The 27,763-nt window shown below is 38.3% G+C and overlaps 2 long non-coding RNA genes across 6 annotated transcripts in view; one reads left to right on the top strand and one right to left on the bottom strand.

The window, feature by feature from the left end:
- The window catches only part of LOC147644679 (uncharacterized), a 140,410-nt gene that overhangs the window by 67,588 nt on the left and 45,059 nt on the right, over positions 1 to 27,763 (bottom strand). The gene's annotated exons all lie outside the window — the stretch shown is intronic.
- LOC147644680 (uncharacterized) lies at positions 33 to 22,010 on the top strand. Its single transcript, XR_015270139.1, has 2 exons — positions 33 to 83; positions 20,844 to 22,010. It is a non-coding gene; the product is annotated as an uncharacterized LOC147644680 (long non-coding RNA).

Raw genomic sequence — 27,763 nt, 5'->3', positions numbered from 1 at the left:
GTCGCCAGGACTTCTCTCTCCCGCAGGAAGCTTTGCTTCAGTTCCTCGCTGCTCCTTGGCCAGACAACTTTTCCTTTCGTTTTGTGAGTGTGTGTGGCTTTTCTTTTCTTAAGGGTTGCAAAAAAAAATCAAAGAGTGAAAGACATGGAGAAATCTTATTACTAATAGTGTTGAAAGGATAACAATTATTCCAACCAACAATCTTGGGAAAATTTAATGTTTAGACTCTATAAGATATCAGCATTTTAATCCCATTCCTGATGTTTGTGTATACGTGTTAGTCCTTTAAGTAAAAACTCTAAAGAGTCATATAGTATCTTGTCAAAGAAAACTTAAATTACTAAAAATAGCTTAATAATGTATTAAGTAGATATGCTATGATTGCTACGATAAAGACATTTGTTTATTATAATAAAGCACACTGTTTTATAATTGTAAAAATAATAATAATATTTAAAAACCATTAATAGTTTCGCCCTAAACAAAGTTGTATCTAGTTTTAAGAGCACACTTTTAAAAGAACCAACTCTTCAATAAATAAATAATAATATAAATAACTAAATTTTTAATAAATATCATTTGGTCTTAAACAAGGTTATTTCCAATTTTATAAGATAATTAAAGTAAAGGTTTAAATAGAACCTATCTTTAATATATTTTTTATTCCAAAACAAGAAGAGATACCTAAAGAATTACTTCAAATTTTGTTTCCAAAATAATTTAGGGTATAATATAGTGTATAAGTAATAAAAGGCATAAACATAACCTTGCCTTAAGTTAACTTAAAATAAGTATAAATCTTCTTAAACTAAGTAAATCATGAGTAAATCATTTCAAAGTTAAAATCAATATACCTTTAGGATATATTTAAGTTTAGGATAAACCATTCTACCTTTACCTCCTCTAAAACCGAATATTGTTCAGTTTTTGTCATGCATATCAGTTTTATTTCTCATTTTGACAATGTGCCTTTCTTTTCCACGATAACTTCTTTCTTTCTGGATTTTGTAAGCGACTTTGTGTTTTGACTAGTTTACAGTTAAATTATGTTCGCCGACACAATAGTTTTTTGATTTACTTTATTTGTCAGCGTCATTGATTCTATGGGCCATTTTGGCGAAATTGCCACAAAAATCGCACAAAAATTAGCATAGCTAAAGGAACTGTTTGTGGCATCGTTATAGTTAAACATTTGTTAGAGGAGGGGAAGCTTTTTGTCTCCCACTGTGCAGTTTTTGATTTAGTGGAGCGTGGCGGAACAATGGGAAGAATCGAACGGAAAACCACTCAAAAAGTTATGGAACAATGAATGAAAAGAGCTGGACTTAACTTGAAATATTTAAGAAAATCTATTTAGTTTATTCTTTAAAAGAGAAGATATTTGGCTGTGATTTCTTCTGGTTTTAATTGTTTTAAAAGGAGTTATTTCTGTATTTTATCTTATTTTGTCTAGGATTACTCATAAAAGTAATATACCTTAATTAAGAGATATTAAATACATAACGTAGCCCTGTTTCTCTCATACTTAAAATATTTTATTGAATAATCCTAGCTTTAAGTAATTACTATTTATAGTTATGAGGAGTATGTTTAAAAGGCTATGTATTCACATTTTAGTTGCTTTATTGTATTTAATATAGTTTAAAAACTCATATATATGTTATAAAACATAGATAATTTTTCCCTTTCCCCCTATAATATTTCATGAAATTCTCCTACACAAGTAAACACACTCATTCTTACACCCCCATAAATTCTTAACACATATCCATGGACCTCATTTTGCGGCAGGTCAAGAGCTCAATCACAAAAAATGAAAATTATGCAAACTAAGGTCAGCGGAGCGAGTGAGCAGACGCAGGCCAGACGACACAGACAACGAATTTGCATGAAATTTGTTTACACTTTTTTCTCCCATGACCATATCCTTTGGCCACGCACTTGGGCATAATTAATAAGCCAAGCAAGCGCCTCTTTTCCAACCCAAAACACCCGAGTGACAAAATATATATGTATATAGGGTCAGCAGTCCACCACTCATTGTGTGTGCTCGTCCTTAGACAAAAATTTACATGATAATTAGGTAGAGGCGCTAAACAACAACCAGGAAAAAAATGCGCTATTTAAATTTCAAATGTCGAAGGAAAAAATCCTGTTTCCCCCGGTGATTCTGTGCGTTTCAAGTCTGTCTTTATTTTATTTTTTTACTTTTTCCACCGGCATATGCTAAATGCGCACGCGCCGCGTTTTTCGGGCAAAGGACTTGTTGCATAATTATGCGCCGCATGCGAGAAAATATACAAAAAAAAAATGAGCAGCGATGGTAAAAAATAAACAGGAAAAAATACATAACTAAGCGCTGCGTTTATGAATGAAAGAAGATCTCTCGTGGCCGCGGCTCGCCGTTGATTTGGATGATAATGAGCTCGATTAGCATTTGGGCTGCATTTTTATAAATGGCAAAATCCTCCCCTCTCACACCTCTCTGTTGTTTCCTTTTTTTGTATGCGCACTTGCTTATAATTATTAGCATAATTTTCTTCTTATTTTGCATTAATTTGCTTAGGGGTTTCGCTTTTCGTGGCACGGCGTCTGTTTTGGTAATTAAAGTGCCATAATTTCCGAATCAAGACATATAAACTGGTCTGCTTTTGATCGCTTTGTTTATCGCACAGCACAATTAATGCGAAAACACTCAAGTATATATATAAATAAACTCGTATCTATATATGTGGGTGTTGCTGTATAATTTTTTGGCCACTAATTTGTGGCAAATGCAAAGCAATTTTATTCGCTTAAGCGGTATTTAATGCTTTGCAAACAGGATTTTAGGTAAGAAAACCATTATTTTATTACGCTGACCTTAATCGGATATATGTCAAGCAGTAGGTGTCTCTTTTTTATTTTATTATTTTTATTTAAAGTGTCTGAGCATCGTATTTTTAGTTTGGTAGAGTATTAAATTAAGTGATTTTGGGGACATAAAAATGTCTTTTGGGTCTGAAAGTTATTTTTCTGATTTAGTTAATTATAAAATCTATAATATACATTTTTTTGTTTTAATGTTTCTTATTTTAACCAGACTCTTTTTATGATTTTCCTAATTTCTAAAACTCGATTTAATGATTTGACAGTTGGTTTAAAATCCTTGCCCTGAAAAATCGATTAAACACTCTTCTAGACAATTAATCCTGCCTGTCTGTCTTACCTACATCATCTTGAAAGTACATTTCATGCAAATAATCCTTACAACCAGGAACCTACCTCTTTTCCCTCACCCAACCCCCCTTGGCAGGATATATCTCTGCTCATTTGCAAACAAACGGTTCATTGGAAGGACTCCGACTCCGACTTCGACTCATCCTCAGCTGCAATCAATTTGCGTAAAGGAAAAAAAAGGAAGCCGCGGACAACTCTTTACCATATGCCCGACCAACTCTCGATTATTTTTTGCGCGCCAAAAAAAACGAACCGAAGAATACAGACAAGACAGCGCCCGAAGAAGACACCCCTTGAGCAACCCTTTTATTTTTTTGTTTTCTTTTGGCAAGGTCACCGGTTGTAGGCAAATTGCATAGGCATGCTCTACTATATAGGCAAATTTGCAAAATCTCCCCGTGGATGCAACCGACCCATTTATCATCTTTTTTTAGGGCGACGCGACGTACCTCTTGCAATTTCAATTTTTGCAATTTTGCATGCAACGGCCGTTAAGAGTCTACAATCAGGGCGCCGCTTATCCTTTGCTGAAATCCTTTCACTTTCTACCTACGAAGTGAGTTTGCCAAAAATTCCCCTACATACACACTATATCCTGCTATATCCTGCACACACACACGCACCGCATCCTTGCTGTCTCATATGCAAATGAGCTCGCTGCCAAAAATAGAAAATTGTTCAGCGTCCCGCCAAAAAAATACAAAAACCGGGCAAAGAGTAAAAAATACAATTCGACGAGCGAGCAAAATGGCAATTGTTGGTTTTTTCGAGGGGCAGCAAACCCTTCTCCTTTTCCTCCCGATATTGTTAGTTCGCTTCAAATGCATTTCTGGTGCGCCTCATTGGCTTTTGGCATTGCCATTGCAAAGGGCAAAATATGCAAATTAGTTAGTACTTTTCCCCCTGTTTTTTTTATTTATTAACTAATTTATCTCTGCGGCGCTGTGACACGTCCCATAGGCAGAGAGCGCGAACCCGTCAGGGTCGTGAATTATTGGCGAAACCCATATACAAATGCCAGAAAAGAGGAGGTACGGAAAAAAGCGTTGCAACACCTGGATACAATTTTTTTTCCTCGCTCTTTGGCTTGTGTGTGTGGGGTAAGCGTGGCTTTCATCGCTGGTTAAGTAGCTAAGTATGTGACAATAAAGCCGATTAAATGGGGTATACCTAATAGAAGGGGGGGAAATCAGGGAGTTAAGCGTTAAAAATAGGATTTATATAGGATCTAAGCTTACAGAATTACCCAAAACTAAATAATTATAATTGCCACTAACTGGACTCCTTTTAATTCAATATCATTTTAAGCTCAAACCCCATAAACATGATTATTGTTATCCCACTAACCACTTTCCTAATCCCAAACTTGTTCATTTCAAACCGCAATAAATTAGTAGTTTAAAACAAAACAACACCCATCATAAATGTATCATAAAAAAAACCAAGCTAGGAACATCAAATTTTAGAGTTACACAACTTTTCTCTGGCATTCGCTCAACTCACTTTCATGATCCAAACTCCAGAGTTCGATTTCTGATGGCGCAGAGGAAAACTCGGAAAACTAGAAAAATAAATAATTCATTAAGGCGTTAAATCTCCATAAACTTCACTTTTGTGTGGGGCTCTTTCACTTTCAAACGAAATGCACAGCCGGGGAAAATGTATGAAAATTAAAACTCTGTTCACACCCACCGAAAGTGGCGACAGGAAACCAAAAACCAAGCTGAACCGATACCATAAGGAATACCAAAAAAAACATATGTCAATAAAAAAATCTGTTGTTGTTTTTTTTTTCGTAAAAGAACATTTGCATAATGCAGTCAAAAGGGCAACCTCTTCCTGTGCCCAGGTGAGGACATCAAACAGAACGATAGAAGCTCGCAAACTATGCCTCCAACTACGGCACGCATGTTCCTTTCCTTTCGAAATAAAAACGAGGGAAACTGAATAAAAATAAAAAACGAGAAACGAAAAAACGAAAAACAACGAATGCGTCAAACGATGGATATCGCATTCGAAGGGGTCACAGTTCGAGGGGTGCATATCATTAGCCACAAAAAAAAAAAAAAAACACATACACTAAACACAGTGAGTGGCACACATTTCCCGCGACTGACACTTTTTCCCTGCTCCTGTCCCGCGACACATCAAAGGCCAATCAACTCTTCCAATTGTTTTTATGCGCTCATGTTCCTGCGAGTGTGTCTTGCCAGGTCTTATAGGAAACGGAAGTGAACCCTTCTAACCCCACCAATGCTTAGCCTATGCACGAACCAGCGACAAGGGGTGGATATGGGCTGCAGTGGTGAGTTTCTTGACCTTGCCATAAAAATTGCCAATGTGAAAATAAAGGTCCTTTAACAGTATTTTAAATAGTATTTAAAATTTAAATATATGTAAAATAAATTTCCTAATAAAATACAAACGAAATTAAATGCATTTTTTATTTAAAAGTAAATCTTTTCTACCCTACTTTTATAAGAAAAAAAACCCAATCATCCGATTTAAATAACCAACCTTGAGCACTCTTCCCTCTCGTAAATGTCCTCTAAATTACACCTCCAAATTACATAATTTTCGTATTTACCGCTCAGCTGGGGGTAAATGAATGTTAATTGAAACATAAACGCCATTTTTATTGCGTAAATCGCACGCGCCAAGTGCAGAAGAAAAATGTACATTGCAAATTACGCAGAAATTGCAAATCGCCCATAAGACATAAATGAAATTGTTGTAATCGAAAAAGTGACCGAAATATTTTCGAGTTTTTTGTGTAGCTGCTCCGCTGGAATTACTTATACTGTTACTGTTATTGTTATTAACTTTTGTGGAGAGCCGGTGACAGGGAGCGAAATATATATTATATATTAAAAAAAAAAAAAAAAAACTGCCGACAAAGACTTTGACGCCCTGACGTGACATGGTCAAGACGGTCTTTCCTCTTTTCTCTCTCTTATATTTATTTTTTGTTTTGACGAAGGGATAACCCTCGTCTTTGATCTGCGGGCGGCAGGCGGAGGGGCAGCTGTCGGGGGTGGATATATAGCACGTGCAGGGGTTTCTCCCTCCCTTCCATTTTTTTTTTTTTTTTTTTGCAGTCGGTGATTGTATCTGAGGCTCCACTCTATCCTCCAGAGATGTGTGGCGAAAATCAAAAGACTTCGGACACAAACGCGTTTTCATTGAAACCGCTTTGAGCGCGATGCTTTACACCTGATAACTGACTGACTAAGAAGAGTGAAATGTGGGGGATAACAGTCTTGAGACTAGGAAATATCCTGTACTTTTAATAAAGCAAGTCTTAACATAGAAATAAATTTCTTTTAATAAAGATACAAGATTTAGAGCACTAAAAAACTCCTGTTTCTACAAACCCCTGTAAAAACCCCTGTTTGAATACCCCCAAAAAATACCCTCGAAATACCCGAGATATAAGAGCAGGAGACACATCCATTGAGACCGCCACAGGACTGTGATGTAATCAGACTCCCGGGCCACTCTCCCGCCCCGCCCCGCCTCACCGGCGATTTGCCGTACGTGATATTGTTAAAAGCTTTTAATTGAAGTCATCTTCTTGCTCAAAACAGGTAGCTGCCCCCAAAGAGTTGCCTTCCTCAGCGACTTCTGCCGCTGCCGATGTCGAGCATTTTTATGATTAAACTAATTTTTCTTTACCCATAGCAGGTGATGGTCCCCGCGCTGCGATCCCTGCCTCCTTCTCCGCTGCCCATTCCAGCGCGTCCCTCTGGCCAAGTTATTTTAATAAACTGCGCGACGTGCCGAGCATTCCGAAATGCGATCAGTTTCAATTTTATTATTGCTGCTGCTGCTGCTGCTGCGGCTGCTTCTTGCTTCTGCTTTTAGATTATGTAGTTCCAGCACTTGTAAGTGTTGTTAGAAGGCAGCCCCAAAGAGGAGTGCCCCGGACACGGACACGGGACACGGGACACGGGACACGGGACATGGGACACGGCTGACCAGGCCCCAACGTGATCATTTAACAGTAGCCAGCTAACGCTCATATTTCCCTGTTGTTTGTACCTCTTTGTGTATAATAATTTAAAACGGCATCAAAATATTTTAATGATAAGAAATAATGGCTGGCAAACAAAGCATTTGGAAAGGAATGGGTTTTGATAGACTGGCGCTGTCTCGGAATTTTTACTAGTCTTTCGTGGTAATAACATAATAAGGGAAAATAATCATATATATTTATACCCTTACAGGGTATTGTACTTTCAGTCAGAAGAATAAAACGTACTAAAGCAGTCATTTCCGACCCTATAAATCATGTATATTATTGATCAGCATCAAAAGCTGAATCGATCTAGCCATCTTCTAGAGAAAAAAATTTCAACATTTTTTTCCACATTTTTTTTTGGGTCAAATTTATAAAAATAAAATTGTGAAAAATTGACAAAAATTTTAATTTTTCAAAATGTACAATTTAGTATGCAGATTTATTAACCTACTAAAAACTTACACAGGACCGCTTTCCGAATTGAAATTAATGCGTTTTTGGCTTAGTTATGAGGTTTTTAAACATTGATATTTTGAAAAATTCCATACAAAAATATTGATAAATCTCGACTAAAGGAATTGTATTATAATTTTAGTCAGAAGCATAAAACTAAGTGAAGCAGTCATTTCCGACCCTATAAATCATATATATTATTGATCAGCGTTAAAAGCTGAATCGATCTAGCTATCTTCTGGAGACAAAAAATGTTGAAATTTTTTTTTTCTAAAATTTTTGGGTTAAATTTACCAAATTAAAAATGTGAAAAATTGATAAAAATTAAAATTTTTTAAAATGTACAATTTAGTATGCAGTTTTATTAACCTAACAAAAACTAACACAGGACCGCTTTCCGAATTTAAATTAATGCTATTTTAGCTTAGTTATGAGTTATTTTAAATTGAATATTGTTGAAAAAATTGTCATATCAAAATATTTATAATTAGTAATCCAAAGAATGCGAATATGATCGATTTCCAATTGGATCCTATATTTAAATTGCAAACTGCAAGAGTATATAAGCTTTGGCCTTCCAAAGTTAATAACTTTTCTTTTTTTTTATTAAGGAATTAAGTTTCTAGTTTACTGTAAGGTTTTAAAGAACATTTTTAAAACACTTGAGGAAAAGGTAACCCTCACTCGATTTTTTAGAGCAGCTTTAGGTACAACTGAACTAATCATTGAAATTTGGAGGACATTAAAATAACATACCTTCACTAAATCTTAATTCGACAAGAAAAATAATATACCATTTATCAGAAGGTTTTTTCCTTTACATGACTTGAAAAAAAGCCCCATCTATTACAGCTCTTTGTCGAAATTTCAGCACAAGCTCCAGAGGCTACAGTAACCTGTGTACAACATTTATTTATTTACCAAACTCTACCCCCGTTCGTGTCATAATTTATGCGCTGCAATGACACTTGCTCATGACCTTATCGACGTCGTCATCGTCGTCGTCATTGCAGTTTTGGCCCGGACTTTAGGCCGCCGCTGGCAAAGCACACATATAATATTTTTTTGAATTTTATTTTGATTTTTTTCCCTGTGAACCTAAGCACAGAAACCAATAACAACAATTAAGCACATATACACGACCATGCACAACCCAAGAGACACACAGAGAGAAAGAGAGCCATGAATTGTATTGTTGCCATTTTTCTTTATGGCTTTATGCGTTTTGGCATAGAGTTCGTGGCCGGGGCCAGAGTCTGGCTGGCGAGTTCCGATATTGAGCAAATAAATCAATTTATTTCAATTATAATTATAGGCTCGAGTGCAGCAGCAGCAGCAGCACAGGCTACAGTTTCCAGTCTCCAGTCCTCGGTGCATCCTTCTGCCTGATCGCCCAAGGGATAATGTGTTTTCCCCCTCGTGGAGAGGGGGCGCGCGTGGCCAACTGCTCATTACTTTTGTGGCAGCACACGCCCCGTTTTGGTTATTGAGGCGTAGTTTTGGCCAATTGTTGAAAAATGAAATGGCCTGGCACATAGTTATGCCACGGTATCGCATCGCCCAGCATCTCTCCCTCGCTTCTGGCTAGCAGATAGAAAGAGAGCGGGTCTTGGGCTCCAGCTTTGGTATAAATTTCATCTTTGATTTTAATCAATAGAATCCCTGGTCAAGTGTCGGTTATTTATACGCCAGCGCTACTTCACAACTTTATTTGAATGCCCTTAAGGTTGGCAGCTCTCCGTGGCCTCCGTGGTACTTCATATCTTTATATTTACTTCTTACGCTTTTCTTTTTGTTTTCCTTCGATTCGGTAAGTTGCAAATTATATGCATTACGCATACGCAGTGGGGGCAAGTCTTACGCTTTGTAAATTAACTTATAAGTGGAGGCCAAGACAAAGGAGGACTGAAGATGGGAGTGCGATAAGTAAACGGAATTACCAAAGGTTTTAATCAACTCTTTATGCGTATTATGGCACCTTTATGGCGAGTATTTGCGGATTATAGAGGAGGATTATAGGGTGCATTAAACGTGTTGTTATTTATTCTGTGAAATATGGTATCATTTAATCAATGATTATAGGATAAGACAATTATCTATAATGTCTATTTTATATATTTGTTTCTTTAGCATAGAAAGAATACTTCTTTTTTTAAGACTTTGATTATTTTTATATGCATTTCTGTATAGTTTTCCTCCTCTACCGATATCAATAACTCGATCGTAAGCATTACCTCCTGACATTCTCTCTCACCTCTCGATAAAAGTCATCGTCTTTGGATCGTCTTATCTCGAAACTGTACTGCACCTGCTATGCCCAAGTTGTCAACGACAGTAGCTCCGCTCCCCGTAACCGGACTTTGGAAATAGTTGTTGCCTTTTCGTACCTAAAAATATACATACATACAGACGTACCCAGAGATAAATGCCGGGGCCCCGATGCCTTGCCAACCTGTCTCACATTTCAAAATACATAATTAAGTATGCACAGCGAGTTTGTTAGATAAAAATCTTAAAAACCCTTAAAAAGCTTTAAGCGCCTAAGACACACACACGAAAAGAGGAGGCAATACTTGATGGATAACTCGATGGGTATCAGAAAAGTATTTCTCTTTATGTTGGCCACTTTTTTCAGCCTTTTTGTTTCGTAGCAGAGCATGTGTACATACATATAAAACGAAGAAGAAACAATAAGAAATAGTCAAAGGCAGCACGTATTGGTTGTATTGGGGATACGAAAAAAACACTTTGGCGACAATCATGGGAACAATTTTTGGATTTCTGAGTGTTTGTGTGTGTGTGCGGCGACGACCATTAAAATGACCAAACCCCTGGCCAAAGAAGAGGTCAGACCGATAACGAGCGAAAGCTAAAAAAGGCAGTTAAGACGCCGCTCCGGCACCTGATGGTCATTTTAGCCGATTTGTAACAGAAAGCTTTCACATGTGTCTCCAAAATAAAACTAAAACCGAACCGAACCCCAAACCCAAACCCAAAACCAAACCAAAGCTGGCCAATCAGCGACACAAATCGATAAAGTTTCCCAATGCCAGCTAGGGAGAAGAAACACAACACAGAAGAAACTTAATTAAAAGGTCTCTGTTAATGTTGTTAATTTGAAAATATTGTCGAAGGAAACGACCTGACATACACACACCAGCAGACTCTTTTGTCTGCGATATAAAATCGTAGAAGAAACGCCATAAAAACGGCAGCCAAAACAGCATCAACTGATTTTATGGCCCCCGCATTTTGCGTCTGCGTTGACAGACATCTCGGCGGGATCGGAGATCCCCTCCGGTTCACCGGAGACACCTGGAGACACCTAATCAGGCCCCGAAATGCAGTCGTTGATCAACAAATTCCCTGACAAAACAAGTTCGTTGCCTAATTGTATGGCTCTGCTCCAAATATTCCATCTGCAAAGCCAAGAAAGCAACAAAAAAATCATCAAAAACATCAAAAACCTCTTTATCGACAGCAAGTTCGTTGCCTAAGTCTTTTGTTTTATTTTTCATTCGAGAAGAATTTGCATAAATCAAGAATATGGGAAATATTTTGTACATTATTAATTAAACTACGAAATATATTTTTAATATTTGGTATTTCAGTAGAAAAAAAGAATACATTTAAATATGCCTCAGACAAAATTAAGATAAGAAAAAAATTAATACAATTTCAAAGTTTTGTTTCACTTGTGATATTTAAATATTTTCTTGGAACTATTCTGAGATAAAATTATACTTGCCTATTCATATAATATTTATAAATAATCTAATTAAATCTCTTCTTTGTTCTCCTTTCAATATTTCCCTTAAATGAATATAGTTTTAAGACACTTTATGTTACTCAACTTTTTCCTCTGTATTGTAATTATTAATCAACTTTAATTCAGGCTTTTTAAAACCTACCTATCTTGGCCCTTTCCCACCTCAATTAAAGCCTAAATATATGAGAGCGATAGCTGCATTCCCCGCATACAAATGACGCCCATTTTGGCCTTAACCAAAAGCCACAAAAAATTTCACTGAATTTTCAATGCGACAACTGCGATTTCCTCAATCAAAACGAAGGCATTGAAAACGAAGTCTCCCTGCTCTCTACATAATGTTAATAATAAAGTAGAAATAAATAAGAGTTGCAGACGCAGTAATGGTGGTGCAGGTGGGTTGCTTTGGGAGGGGGCCAATTGCGTGGCCTCCGTTTCATTTTTCTTATATAGTATATATGTTTGTTTATGCGAGTATATAATTTTATTTTGTTGGTACGCCCGAATGGCGTTGCACGCACATACACACGGAGCACACACACGCACCGCGAGTGTAACTTCAACCTTCAATTGTTGTTGGCGGTTGTCACGAAACGTTATTCGTGCGGCGGCCATGCGAGTTCACTGACTGCCTCCCCGCTCCACTGGGAGTAGTGTAAGAGTGTGTGTGGAGTGTGTGTGTTGCTTTTGGTGCTTCTCACATACAGTAAAGAGTCGTTATAATCGAAAATAGGATTTACCTTAGAGGTAAATATATATAAGTACAGGTAACAAGGACGAAATCACAAGGTATTCTAAGCAATATTCCCTTTACAAATGATTTCCTTCATCCTTAAATCAATAAATTAATAATTTATATAAATAAACTAAAGATCCTCCTAGTTTATTATTCCTATTTAGACTGTATAGTGTGTGTATTGTACACATTGTATAATGTTGTTGGCCATTTGCTTTGTTTTTATTGCTCTTCGCCGCATTCGTGGCCATAACAGCAACAATCACCAACAGCCCAACTCCTCACCATGGCGGCCATATTAACCTGGCTTAGAGTACAGTTTGCACCTGCACCAGAGGCGGGGACGAGGGGGCTTGAAACTCGTACTGGTATCGCGTTAACTGCTCACAAACTTAACGACAGAGAGGAGTATCTATTGTCGAGCACTGCACGTGATTGAATCGCAACGGAGGAAAACCGAAAACACTAAAAGAATTGCGTTTGAATTAGAAAACCCGCTCACGACCAACAACCAGGCTACAAGAACAAACATAAAAAACACCAACAGAGGGGCGCAGAAGGGCGAAGAATTATAGTAAAAATTTCCAAGCTTCGGGCTTGCTAATTGGTCAAGTCAATAATAACAATATGGCTATTTTTTAGCCTTCTCTTTTTCCCCTCTTTCTTTTTTTGGCAATTTGTTGGCTGTCAACACTCAATCGAATCGTATCAACAAATATTTATGGTCGGCACTTTGAGGCTCGTACTGTGGAACAATAAATATTTTGCATTCCGTTTAATTTGCTCAATTTCTGGTAAATATAGCAATCAAGTCTGGGGAGGAAAACTAAAAGAAAACTGAAGGAAAGAGCTGCCCCATTGGTGTTTAATTGCCTAGGCACATGCAAGTGTAGGAGGAGGGGTTGAGTGAGAAAAGCCATCATGACATGCAATTATAATCGCTATATGGTTGTGTGTGGATAAAACCAACTTAAAACGCGCTCACACAATAAATTCATTAGTTATGTTATTGTCTAATTGGCGCATATAACGAAGGCAATTTTGAAAATAAAACATATATAAAGAGTAATCCCATTTCGGGTTGAAGGAACTCCAACTCGTTTCGGCCGCGATTAAGACATCTTCGCTTGCTGTTTTCTTCCTTGACTTTAATGGCTCCTATTCCTCCCCAACCCATCGCCTAGCTCTGATGCCTACTTAATTGATTCATTACTTCCTTTGGCTGTGGCCCTTATATTTGATTTCATTCCATTCCATTCCACTCCATGACAATAACCCACACACGGCAATTAATTTGGGGGCCAGAAATAGCTTGTTTGCCATTTTACGAGCGTCATTAAAAGGAGGCTAAGACTTCCTCCACAAGGTGCTCACTCTTTTTACGACAGCCATCAAGCTCACAACATTTGACGCTGATTTGCTGATTAAGCCCAGATCAGGAAATTAAGCAGAATGATAAAAATAAAGCTAGAGGTAGGAACAACTTATCGCTAAAGATTTCAGCTGGATAAGAGATTTTATATCAAGACTTCTCTCTGTGTTAATCCCTGGCCTAATGTGCGAAAAGTGTGCAAACATTGTTGGCTAGCATACATTTTGTTTTTATTTTCAATTCTGGGTTTAATTTTTACTTTTTAATATTCATGAACCTGAGAGGGAGTCTTGCCTGAGGAGCATCTTCCTTTCCTATTTTCCTGTAGAGGCGTCACTTCTCCGCTTAGAACTCAATTAAAAGCAAAGCGGAAGTTTTTCGTGTTTGTGCCGAGTATGTCCACGCCCTTGACAGACATTCCAGCTGCATAAATCAGAGCTCCACTCCAAGCTCCGAGCTAATAACAGCAATTGTTGTCAATTTGCCACAAAAGCAGGCGCGAAAAATGCAGACATAACTCCGCTGTCCCTGCTGTCGAACACACCCTGACAATTGCCTGAATTTAAATTGTTTATAAAAATAGAATTTGTCCCAAAACACGCGTCGCACACACACAGACAGCCGAAAAAAACAAAAATGCAGCTCACCCTGGTTGTTGGCGGGCAAGTTCGTGTCTTAAGTCTTTCGTTTGGTGCCCCGGCGACAATGAAAGCCTAGGAGAGCTGCCTGCATTTTGCTGGTTCCGCCGCCAGCATGCAAAATGCCATTAACAATTTTGCGCACATAATGCCAAGGCAGTGCCATGGTTACAGCAAAACAATAAAAATAAAAATAAATATAAAAAAAAGACCAAAAAATCTGTTCCACGCACTCCACTCAGACACCGCCGTCTACAAGAGTTTTGAATTTATTTATGCCAGCAATTATTTTATTTATATTGTCTCTTTGCATTGTCCGCATCGCCATTCTGATTTCGTAGTCAAAATATGTTTTCTGTCTGCAGCTTATGATAAGCTGCTGCTCCAGCTACTGGTTTTGTCCGGTGACAACCGTGAAGAAAACGGCGGCACTCAGATGCAACAGAAGCTCGGTTACGGCTGTGGCACGTATGTCCCGGGAAAAACGCGAGGGAGGACTTGGTTTGCATTATGATTTATGAGTGAAGAAAGGGAACGCCAAACATATCACTTAAGCTTTAGTGTGATTATTTTATTAAGTTTTTTCTTGTTTAGATTTAAGATTGGGTTTGGGGAATATTTTGTGAGAATTATTATCAACAATGTCAAAGGAAAAACCTGAAATATTCGCGTTCCTTAAATCGATATCTTGCTATAATTGTACATGATATATTTTTGGACAAATCAAACCTTAAAAAACCACAACTAAGTTAAAACGGCATCAATTTCGATAAGGAAAGCTGTTCTGTGCTAGTTTTTAAAAGGTTTATAAATCTGCATACTTGAATTACATTTTAAAAATATTACAATTTTTGTCAAAACTTCTAAGTCTCAACAATGCTATAACCTGTTACAAAATTTTGGAAAAAATTTCAAAATTTTTTGTTGCTTTTTTAGATATCTAGAAAGATTCGCCTGTTGATGCTGAACAAGAATATATATGATTTATAGGGTCGGAAATGACTCCTTCACTGACAAAAATTATAGAACCTTTTGAAAAGGTATAGGAAGGAACAAGATATTAACTACATTTTTCTGTAAGAGATACATTAGTTTTCTATCACATTTTGAGACTTAAAATATAGATTTGTAAATCAGCAAGCTAAAAATAAAAATCAACAAAATCTAAAAAGAAAAGCTTTAAGGAATGATGAAAAATAAACTAGAAAAGAGGAAAAAGTAGTACCTAAATACACGTGTTAAAAAACATCTATTTAAATTGATGAATATTCCATTCCATTTTTACTCCAAATTCTTAACCCAAAGCTCCACAAACACCCTCACATACGTCATTGGCTAAAAAAACCCAGAAGAAGAGGCCAAACCTTGGCCAAAACTGTCACCAAAATAATGCCAAGCAGCGACACTCGATGCCATGGTTTTCGGGTAGCCCCAATTCCTGGGACCGCAAAACCGCAACAACAGTAGCCGTGGACACTCTCGGCAGTTCGTCAATTGTCAGCGAAAAATAAATTTTTGAAACGAAACACCAAATAAAAAAAAAGACATCAACAACAATAAAAATCCAAAACTAAAACGCAGGTACAAAAAAATCGCATTTCAAATTCAAAACGCGACTTTTGCCGAGGTTAAACTATTTTATCATTGTCACAAACGGAATTTTTCACCAGCGTTTTCGGATCGGATCGTTTCGAACGCCTTGCCCAGCTCTCGCCCTTGCTGCCACGCCCACTGCGTGCGAAAACGCAGCAAAAAATTACAACAAAAACAACAACAACATAAAAAACCATTGCTGATTGTACGTTTTAGGGCGTTTTCTGGCCACGGTTTTCATTCTTTTCTTGGCCCTCTTTTATTTTTCCTTTCTGGCCTCCCCTCTGGCAGCAAGTTTTGCGTATGCAGCAGGGCTCCCTGGCTCCCCGACTGACTGAAGGGGGGAACTGGCGACTTGGTTTATATCTCTTCATTTGCCCGGGACCGGCCAGTTATTTATTGTATTTTATGCGCGCTGCCGTTGTTGCTGTTTAATTGAAGGCCAAGAGCTGCCGCATTGCTGCATGCATGGCAAACATGTCCTGGTTGCTGCTGCTGTTGCTGCTGTTGCTGTTGCGATTTCTGCTGCTGCTGCTGCTGCTGCTGCTGCTGCTGTTGCAGTTGCTGCGCTTTGCAGCTGATGGCCACTGGCCAGACATGCCCTTATTTGCCCGTCCAGCCAAAACGTCCAGTGAATAAATTAAATATATGCCAACAACACCACACATTTTTCACTAAATACCCTTGATATTTGCTTTTGTCAGGGGAGAAGCCTTCAAAATGTATGGATTGAGTCTAGAAATTACTACTTTTTAATTATTTAATTATAATAGTTGTGAGATTATTCTCATTTGCTTGAACATTTATTTGCCTGAAGTTAATTTACTAAAAAAAAAAAAAGCATAATAATTAATAAATGAGTGAAATTCCCTTTAAGAATGCCTTTTTAAAAACGACTTTTGATAGTATAATATGTAATAAACCTAGGTTACACATAAATGCATCTTGTAAGTCAATTAGATTATTGTTCATAGTTCAATAAACATTACTTATTCAGAATTAAAATAACTGATTTAAAGAAAAGATAAAATAGGATCTAGTACAAAATGTTCGTAAAACTTTATGATCAGAAAAAAAATATTTTATATATATTTTATAAAATACTCTTTCTTTAAAGAATGTACAGATATTAATATATCAAAAATATACATATATATATATTATCTATTAATATCTAATTATCTAATTATAAATCAGTCCCACATAAAATATATACAGTTGGCATAATGACTTCAAATTACTTATAAATAAAATAAAGTAATCAATTTTCTTTGGCTTATAAAACGTTATTTTAAGGAAGTAGTTTGAAGTTTAAAGTTAGATTTTTAGCTCGATTCTACCTTTTATTATTCTCTTTCTTTAAGGAAGCCCTTACACCCCAATTTCCATAAGAGACCCAAGTGAATTCGGGTCCTACCTGATGGATCTACTCAGATATATCTTCATGCATATCACATAAACTCTTTATGCAGTGAAACTGTTTCAGCAAAACCGCGACAAGGGCATTCCCACTTCGTTGAAAGGTTTCTCGAAAGCAACTTGATTTTCATTTTGGCATTGGTTTTTTTTGTCTCTTCTTACATATAAATAAATATCTTTTTTATTTGGACCCGGACTGACTGACTGAAACAATTTTGTTTCTACATATTTTATATAGAAGGAGGACTTGGGGGACTTGCGCAACCACTTAGAATATTTGTATTGTAGCAATTGTATTTGACATCCATAAAACATGCGATCGATTGGCCTCTTTAGGCAGAACAGGGCTCGGTTGAGCCCCAGATCATGCAAATCGCTCTCGATCTCGATCTCGTTCAATTATAAATGCAACAGCGGCCGTTGATAAACATAACTCGGAGCTGGACAGGGGCTGGCGGTGCCAAATACAGTGGAGATCCCCAAAGACAGACTGCGTGGACTCCGTAGAGTAGAGTGGAAGGGATGGGGGTGGGGTCCGGAGGAAACCAACGATAAAAATCTGGACAGTTTATATAAGCAGGCAGTCAACCAGCAGCCGTCGTAGAACGCAAGATCCAAGTGACAGACATCGATCAACGGGGCGACCAGCGACATTAACGCTGCATAAATTGTCATAAATTACATCGCAGCAGCAGACTGCCAGCGAGTTGAGATAGAAACCTGAGGAGAGTCGAGATCTCTTAGACCCCAATCCCCATCCCCATCCCAATCCCAAACCAAAACCCAAACCCAATCTGAGACCCAATCCCAATCCCAAAACTCCACGCATTGTGTGGGTATGATCGTAACACAGAGATATGCGCATTTGCTGCTTTTTTGTAATGCGATAAACCCCGAAAAAGTCAGCATTTAAGCCAAAAAATAGAAATAAATAAAATAAGAAATTCGCTGATGGAACACCCCAAAGACAGATCCCAGAGCGCTACCCAGATACGCATCGTCGTTTGGCTAAATGCTCGCCCGGTTTGGTTAGATTCTCCGCCGAGGATTCCCCTTAGATCAATATGTTAAAAATTGCGATTAAATGCGATTGTGACAAAAAATACAAAAAATACACACGAACTTTGATTGACACGGCCTTTGTGCGAGAATTGGATTGCAGATGAAACATGGGGAATGCGGTGGGAGTTTTCAAATCGCTATTGTATGAGCAAGGATCCCTCAGAATGATGGAGTGATGAGATAGGGCTCGAAAAGAGGTTAACGAACTTGTATCCTGGATAAAAAAGGAGCTAAGAATCTTTAAGGTTTCGACATAAAACAAAAAGAAAATTACTCTTAATGAAACCGATGTTTTTATACCCTTGCAATTTGAAACTGAATTATAGAATCGTATCGAACAATGATCACATCAAATATTCGCTTTCTTTGATTTGATATTTATCGACATTTCTATATAACAATTTTTTCTACAAAAAAGCTTAAAAAAAAAACAAACCTAATCTAAAAAGGCATTCATTTCAATTCGGAAAGCTGCCCTATGTTAGTTTTTATTACGTCAATAAAGACAATTTTAAGAATTTTAAAATTTTGTCAATTTTTCACAATTTAACAATGTAAAAATTAACAATAAAAAAAATTTAAAAAATTTATTTTTTATCTGAGGTAGCCAGATCGATTCGGCTTTTTATCCTGATCAAGAATATATATGATTTATAGGGTCGGAAATGACTCCTTCACAGCGTTTTACGATCCTGGCCAAAATTGAAATACCAATTTGTAGTCGATATTTACTAATATTTTTAAAGGACAATTTTGTGTAAAAACCGAAGCTTAAAAAATTCATAACTAAGCCAAGAAGGCATTCATTTCAATTCGGAAAGCTGCTTTATGTTAGTTTTTATTAGGTTAATAATTCTGCATACTCAATAGACAATTTTAAGGAAATGAAAATTTTGCCATTTTTTCACAATTTAACAATGTAAATTTTTAGATGAAAAAATTGGGAAAAAAAATTTAAAATTTTTATTTTTTGTCTGAGATGGCTAGATCGATTCGGCTTTTTATGCTGATCAAGAATATATATGATTTATAGGGTCGGAAATGATTCTTTCGCATAGTTTTACGCTTCAGACTAAAATTGAAATACCATTTTTTAAGTCGATATATATCAATATTTTTATATGAACATTTTTCTACAAATCAATCCCCTGGCTTCCTTTTTCTTCGCTTTACAAGCCTCTAATTTATCTCATTGGAATGTCAAAATTTCCTTTTAAATAGAGAAATTTAAAGGTTTTCCCTAAAAATGTAATCCTTTCCCCCCAACCGAAATCTAACCAAAACCAAAAATGGAATAATCGCATCATAAACTCTTTATAAACATGTGCAAAAATATTTGAATTGTAATGCAAATGACACAAAGCACAAAAACAACGACGAACTGGCGAAAATCAGAAATCAAGTCCCAAAACAAAAGCAGACTGACTTGGCAGGCAGCAGGCATAAAAGTCGTGATACTAACAAATTTCATTAATGTACAACAGCGGCAACAAGTTGCAGGCAGGCAAAGTCGCTCGATGATGATGATCCCCAGCCTCCGCCTCATCTGCAGCACCAACTTCAGCTGCATCCACATCCCCAGTAAGCCATTCCATTCATAAAACGAAGCGCACTCAGGCCCACCGAAGACAGACAGACAACAAACACTAAGCGCATTGCATGATTTTGCATAATTTTATGCAAATTTACAGCGGGTTTTCTTCGTCTTTTTGGGGAGATGGCGATGGCGCGCAGGCGCAGATTTGCGTTTTGCGATTTTCCATTTTTTTTTCGTTTTTTTTTTTCGTCCGATTCGAGGGCGTTGGGGCGTGGCCATCGCCTGTGTCTACGACGACGACGACAACGACATGATATATGCCACATGATGTGGCCCACGATGCGGCAAACAGTAGCAATTGCTTTTGTTGTACAAGGACACGATTATGGTCCGTCCAGGATACGATTTTTTTGTTGCTATTAAACTTGAGCTTTGCCTCTACGATTTCACACAATTTATGCAAAGTGCAAAACGTGGCAGCCAAAAGTAGATTTCTGCATTTTTCTTTTGTCTTTGCGAGCTTTTTGTTTGCTTGTTTTCTTTATACAAATAATATTTGGTCAAAAAGAAGGTAAGAAAAAAAAAACACTGACCATTTCAAGGCAAAATCAAAATATATATATATATAGAGACAGATGACAATGAAATGCAATTTATGGCTCACAAAAATATTGTTTAAAGCATAACCACTAAAGGAAATGTTCTTTGGCAAGAAGGGACTACCAGATTTTAAGTTCTCGGTAAAACGGAGACATATCCAACCCCCACACAAAACTTTAAACAAAATGCACAGTGGAGTGGAAGATCAGTAGAGGGGTTAAAAAAAAAAAAAAAAACGAAGAAGTAAATTGAATTTAAATAATTTAGAGAGTTACAATTTAGAAAGAATGTTCTATGCTGATTCCTATTAATATTTCATTGTAGAATCCCTTGCACTATTATTATTCTTCTTCCTAAAATGCCTTATTTATTTTATAGGTAAAGTTTTCTCTATTTAAAATCATCTTTCTTGCATTTATTCCAGATAATTTGAACCTATCAATCTCCACTGTGCAACAATCGAGGATCCCTCGATGTCTGTTCCAGCGAATTGTGTTTGCAGCAGTTGCCTCCGGTGGTGGCTCGGTGGCTCAGTGTCTCAGTGGCTGCAGTGGTGGTGCAAAAGGTGCATTGCCTGGCCCGTCAGTCTCAACGTCAAGTTGAAGCGATGGACGGACGAGGATGAGGCCGTGGACATATAGTATATGTGGACGAGGACGCCGAGTTGCCTTCTGCCTTCTGCCTTCTGCCTGCCTCTCTAATCAGATTCAGATGTCGTCGAAAAATGCCTGACGCGCTGGCCATTTTAGCCCAGCATCGCGTAACACAGTAGTTGGCCAACTTGGGGTTTCTTGGCCGCCTTCTGCGATGCCTTTCTGTGGCATGCAGAAGGAGCCGAAGCAGCTGGAGGAGAGGGAACACAAGCAGAAGGAGCTGCAGCAGCTGAAGAAGAATGACGAAGTCATAGCCGAGATGCGTCAATTTTAGATTCAACAAAAATGATTGCAATGCATGTTGGGGCTGCCGTCCAGGATGAATTGAGGAGACGAGCAGCAACCAGTTTCTGGGGTTTGGACGAGAGCAGGAGCAGGAGCAGGAGCAGGAACCCGAAACCCACCAGCTAGCCAGCCAGCCAGGCAGTCGTCTTCTGTCTGTCAGGGGCAACTTGTGAAATGCCAATTTATTCGTTAGCAAATATTGCATCTGATAGAAGAGACCCAAGGCAGGGCAGCGCAGGGTCTCTCCACCTTCGACTGCGACTGCGACTCCGACTCCGACTCCGATTCCGATTTCGATTTCGAGTGGCAGTGCAACATATGCAGACATGACTGCCAGGATCGGGATCGGGAGTTGGGACTCGGGGTCTTCTGGCTACTGAATCATGTGTAAAAATCTTAAGTGCAAACAATTGTACGCGTTTATCGTGTCTCTGGGGCGACGACCACCATTGAAGCTTCTTCGGACCGAGATCGGAGGAATCGGAGGACCGAACACAGAAGCGAACACAGAAAGGGCACAGGCTTCTGATGGCTTCGCCAGAAGACTCGGGAAGAGCGTCCAGGAAGAGATTCCGTTTAATTAAGCTCGCGGATGCTGTTCTTTTTTCTGCGCTCTCCTTTGGCTTTGGTAAAAATATAAAAATTGGTTTAAGCATTTTTGGGAATGGCCTTAAGGGTGGTGGTGGTTCCGATCCGATCCGATCCGATCGGATCGATCGCGCCGACTTTTGCCAAAAATATCCATCAAATTGATCAATGCTCATAAATCATATTTGTGGATGCCAACGAAATATTATAAGGGGCTTTGGACATCGACTTTTACTGGAAATTGCCCGCGAGAGAGGGGCCTGGCTGGCTGAAATTAGTTTTGCCCTTGTCTTTTCTCCTTCGCCTGGCGAAGCCTCCGTTATGACGACGCACGCTGACCCAATAATTATGGCATCCCGCTCCCCTTGGTCTTGGTTCCGCTCCTAACCCTCACAGAAGCAGCAGCCCAGCCATCCATCTGCCCATCCATCCATCCATCCATCCTCTCGAGAAATTGAGAGTGAAACGCAGCGCAGACATTCCATACCAGAGATACATTTACTTTGTTATTGGAGAAGAGCCCGAGGCGATTGAGCATTTTTGCTTATCAGTTAGAGAGAGCCCAAAAGTTTTCCAAATCGAAGAAATACTCTATAAAATCTAATGGGGAATATGATACTCTTAAAAGTTTCAAAGATAGTCATAAAGGTGTCGAAGATACTCTTAAAAGTTTCGAAGATAATCTTAAAAGTTTATAAATAATCTTAAAAGTTTATAGATATATATATATAATATAAAATATAGTTAGAAAGTTAATGGAAACAAGACTGTAAGTGATACTTTTAAAAGATGATAATTCTATCATAATGAACATAATCATTATGCACTTCTTTTAAAGCTTTTGTAATGCTTATATCTATTACTAATGTTTAATGGATTCCTTTAAAAATTTGTCCTTAAACTTATGATCCTTAAATACATACGTAGGTTGAGTATTTTTTCTTTAGAAAGTAACATAACTTTAAAAAAAGTCTTCAGAAAACACAAATTTTTTGCAATGTATTACATTACACACTGATATTATTTATAAATGCTAAAATCCACACATTTATATTTCTTTTAAAAGAGCATACAACTTTATTCTTATACCCAAAAAATTCTCCCAAAATACTGTCTATAGAGTATCCCTTGCTCAACTTTTAAAAACTCAAAATTCCCCCTAATACTTCTCTTTTAACTAATGTACAATGATTGGCTAAAAAATATAATTTTGTGATCGCTGCCCATATATAGCACGCGACACACACGCATTTGACCTGTGAGCCCCCAAGAAAATTGGTTGGATATTTTTGGAGAAGTTCGAAAAGCCTCGGGCCGAATGTCACACCACGCGATAGGCAGAAGAGAGAGGGTTTCATTTCGTCTAGACATCTTCTAGAGGCCGGGATTAGGGGGATTTTGGTATGTGGAGGCTCAAGATTGGGGGATTTGGAGTTGGGCTTTCTGATTTCGGTTTCAGCTTGACCGGGCTAATCAATTTTAAATGTGTTTTTGCGTGTCAATCGCTTGTTTGCGTGTGCGACTTTTATTGATATGCTCTTGTGGTCTTTGGCTCTTTGGTTGATCGTTGCCAAGGCATTTTTGGTTAATAATTATTGCCTGAGTTGCCTTGAAGTCACTATATCCCCACTCCTTCCCCCCTCGATTGTGTTATTGTCTGAGTGAAATTCATTTGATTTATTGCACAAATTATGGAGACAGCAGCGACTGCTGCTGCCCGGCCATTATGCAAGAGACGCGACAACCTGAGAAGCAGCTCGGTGGCAAAAGCCACAACGAGAGGAGCCAAGACGGCTTTACACTTGTCTCTGTGGCGCATTTTTACAAATTTGGCACGCCTGCCCATAAAAATTGGTCCGATATAAAAAAGTGTGAAACTGCAAATGGCGTCGCCTTGGTTTGGACGAGTTCTTGACTCGATTTGGCATACCAACGATTAGCATAGTTGCTGCCATTTCTACACAGTGGAAAAAATCCATCATTAATTGAGATATTAGTTGGGAGATCTTATTATACGAAGAGTTCTTTAGAAGAAGCTTTGAAAATATTTTTAAAATTAACTTAACAAATGAAGAAAAACCATGGTAGCTTTAGCTCTTATAGTATGTAATATATAGAGACTTTCAATGCTTGACTCCTCTCCTCTCAATTCAAGTACTCTTGAACTTACAACCTTAATATTTCCCCTTGATATATATCTTAAATATATATATCTAACGATGACAACTGCATTAGGGCTTTTTGGGCAGGAGGCGTGGCATTGGCGCACGCGCTGCAACGGAAGTCCAGCTCATTTGGCCAGGGAACAGAATGGAGAAACGCGGCGCGAGCGGAAGGGATTGCTTTTTTAAACGCATCCTGGACACACGTTCGAGGACAACAACTTCATTGATATATCGCTTGTTTTTCCTCCTATTTTTTTTTAGAGACCATCCATCCCATCCACTCTTCCTGTGCGCCACGACGACCTTTTGTTTGCCAGCAAACGGCCACCGAAAAAAAAGTGTAATAAATATTCTCGAATTGATGGGGTTGCGTTTTATGAACTTGTCTAACCATTTCCAGAATGCCTGGCTACCAGCCATAAAAAGTATATAAATATATATGCTTTATATAAGAAGTGTGTATTCTTCAATAATTAAAAACGAGTTGAAATTCAGGAATCCCAAACAAATAATAAATTAGGGCCGTAAAAAAATCGAAACAAGGAAAGTCAAAAGTTGTGAAAGATTCGCTGAGAGCCCCACGCAGCGCCACCCAAGAAATAAAAGTCCGTAAAAATCCATTGATTGGCTTATTTCTTCCATAGTTTTCTTCGGGTTTTATGGCCTCTTTTGTGGCATATGCTCATTCCTTCGAGACGAATTTCGTTGACAATAAAAATAATAAAAACAATATATAGATGGCGAGTGAAGTGGATGATGACTGTTGTGTTGAAAGTTCGATGAAGTGAGATCGTATCGCTTGAATATATCCCACTAAGTATGGCTTATAAGGCCGAGGCAAGGGGCGATTGTCATTAAATACCAATTTGTAGGCAATCGTTAAGTCGTAAGAGGATAAATCTAAGAGGGAGGGATATCGAAGGGTTGGTTTCTCTGAGGAAACTTGTAAAATTGTCCTATGAATATGTGATTTGATGATGATTTGGTGAAGAGAAACTTCCGTTGAGGAAAGCCGTGGTTATAAAGATATCAAAATATTGATATTTGAGTGGAAAGATCTATCAGAGCAGCTTAAAACGAATGCTAACATTTTACTGCTTTTATATTAGTTGTTTATTTTGATCCAAGGGGAGACATAAAAGCTTAGGTATAAGAAAGAGCAACTTAGAAAGAAGAAATTATTATTGTGGTAACGGAAAAATTTCAAAACTTGATCTACGTTCCATCTATAAGAATGTTGATACCTAATTTGCCATGTCTATGTCCTAAAGCTTCTGAAATCTATAGGTTTATTAGTATTAAGAAACGATCTTAGAGACGAAGTTCTAAAATTCCATATTTAAGTTCTATATATTGTAGTTTTTTATGTTCAAGTTTTTTCCTAATTTGTTTTGTTTAGCGAACACACTAAAATATTTATGATTTCTTAATTTCAAAGTTTAAAAATGATATCTTATATTACACATAAAAAATCTTTGCCAATTAATCAAACCTTTCTTAACAGTAAAAATCCCTCCTTTTCACACGTTTCCCCAAATCCCCAAAGAAAAAGTCTTAACCCACCAATCCGCTACGTGACACCATTCCCGAGTCCCGGTCACGCGCATCCTTAACACTTGTTTCCCGATAAAGTCGCAACAGGAAGACTATATTTTTCGACACCTTTTCTCGGCTGACTTCCAGGGAAAACGGAAGTCATTGGGCTCGTCTTGTGGTGTGACCACCACAACATCGACATTAACTCCTCGCCTAATAAAGATCTCGCTCCACTCGAGAGTCCTTGGCATTTTCCGGCTAATTGAGTTATGAGCCAAAACAAGGCAGCACCCAATAGATCGATTACGATCGGGACAATCCCAGACCCATCTTCAAACCCAAAACAATATTATTTACTATTATTTTTCCAGGAACACACACAACTTCCCTGCGGGAAGGCTAAGAATTGCACGTGCAAGGAACAGGTAGGTTCCAGGGAAAACCGTCTGGCCAGGAGCAAGTGAAAGTGTGCCCAGCAGGAAGATCTTTATCCAGGACCTCAGCGTTATCCTGGCAACGGGATAGGAAAGATACAGGTGGCGCCTAACGGTGCTGGCAGTGATGAAGGTTGAACCTTGTTTTTGTAGGTTTGTGAAATGTTTTTAGGAGAAGGAGATTAAAGAGATTACTAAGCAAAACAAAGATTGCTTAATAATATAAAAAGTTTACCTAAAATATTGATATTTGCCTGGATCATAAATGTTTATTTATATTCTGCAATGCAAATCGTTTTCGTATTACAAGAATCTGAGAAATTACGTATGTAGGGATTGTCGAACAATTACAAAATGTAAGAACATGTAATAGAAATAAATTTGCAAATTGAACGACGACTTTAGATATACTTAGCTTTGTGGGTAATTTTACAAAGTTCAGAGTCTCTTTAGCTTTAAGAAATAAATCCCTCTGACCAACATGTAATTGAAAAATTGCGGCTTTTTCAACATTTCGCATTGCATTTTCCAAACGGACAGACAGAGAAAAAATCTCAGCTGGCAGCAAACTAAACTTTTCTCTAGTTTTTTTCTCTCAAAAGGGTGAAGCAGCTCGAGAGGTTCGACTCAATTATGAGGAATGGTTTTTGGTTTCGGGAAGAGTCCTAAGCCTGAGCCTGAGCCCGAGCCCCGCCGCAAACATTCGCATCAATTATGCATACGCCGACGCACACAAAGGACTCGAAGCGGAGCAGCTCCTGAAATCCTTGCTGGCAGGAATTTCCAGCTTTACCGCATGGCAAATTCGACGAATTTCCTGCGGTTTTCACCAGCATTTCAGAGCATTTCAGTTGCAAAAGGGGGAGAGTAAGAAGGGGGAACCGCAACAGCATTGGTCAAATTCAATTTATTGTAAATGTGCAAAAGGATTTGTTTCGGGAACCAAATCCAAATGCAGCTGTACTCGAAGAACTCAAACCCAAACCCAAACCCAAACCCAGGCCAAGCCAAGCTCGGAGCGAACAGTTGTCCGAGTCGTTAACATGGCACATCCGCATGTCAAAAATGTCGCACAAAAATCAATCGTATCGACTTGGGGTCCACTGGGGGTCCAAAAGGGAGGGTCAGACGGACCAGGAACCCGACTCCGGCCCTCGGAAAAAACACACATATATATCTGCTTAAAAAAAAATATAAGTAAGGGAGAAACGAAACCCAAAGGCAAAGCCAAGCCAAAACCCCGACCAACCGACCGAGCGAACTGAAAAGCAAATTAGCAATTCCGATGCGACCATTTATATTGTTCATTCTCATTGTTGTTTTGACGATCAGACGATCGCGTTTTTATTTTTATTTCATTTTCTATTTGCCCCGCCTGCCGGCGGCCAGTGCGAGTGTGTAAAGGCAACAAAAAGCCTAAGTTATTCCGCGCCGTGTAGCTTGGAAGCGATCAACAAACGGCGGTCGGATTTTGCTGTTATCAACTCCAGGCCGACCCAATGCAAATGAGGCGCACAACGGAGGGGTCGCTATCCGGGGGTCTAATGTCTGACTGCTGCTAACCGACTAAACTCGACCACATTTTCACTTACCTCGCACATTTGTCAGTGGCTCCGGCTCCGGCTCCAACTTCTCCGGGAAGTTAAAGAGCCATTTGTGCCCAGAATGTCGGCAATCAATAAT

Source organism: Drosophila serrata, unplaced genomic scaffold, assembly GCF_035046125.1.
Source record: "Drosophila serrata isolate PLE 108 unplaced genomic scaffold, ASM3504612v1 contig_116, whole genome shotgun sequence".
Lineage (NCBI taxonomy): Eukaryota > Metazoa > Arthropoda > Insecta > Diptera > Drosophilidae > Drosophila > Drosophila serrata.
This window is presented reverse-complemented; position numbering and strand designations above follow the sequence as displayed.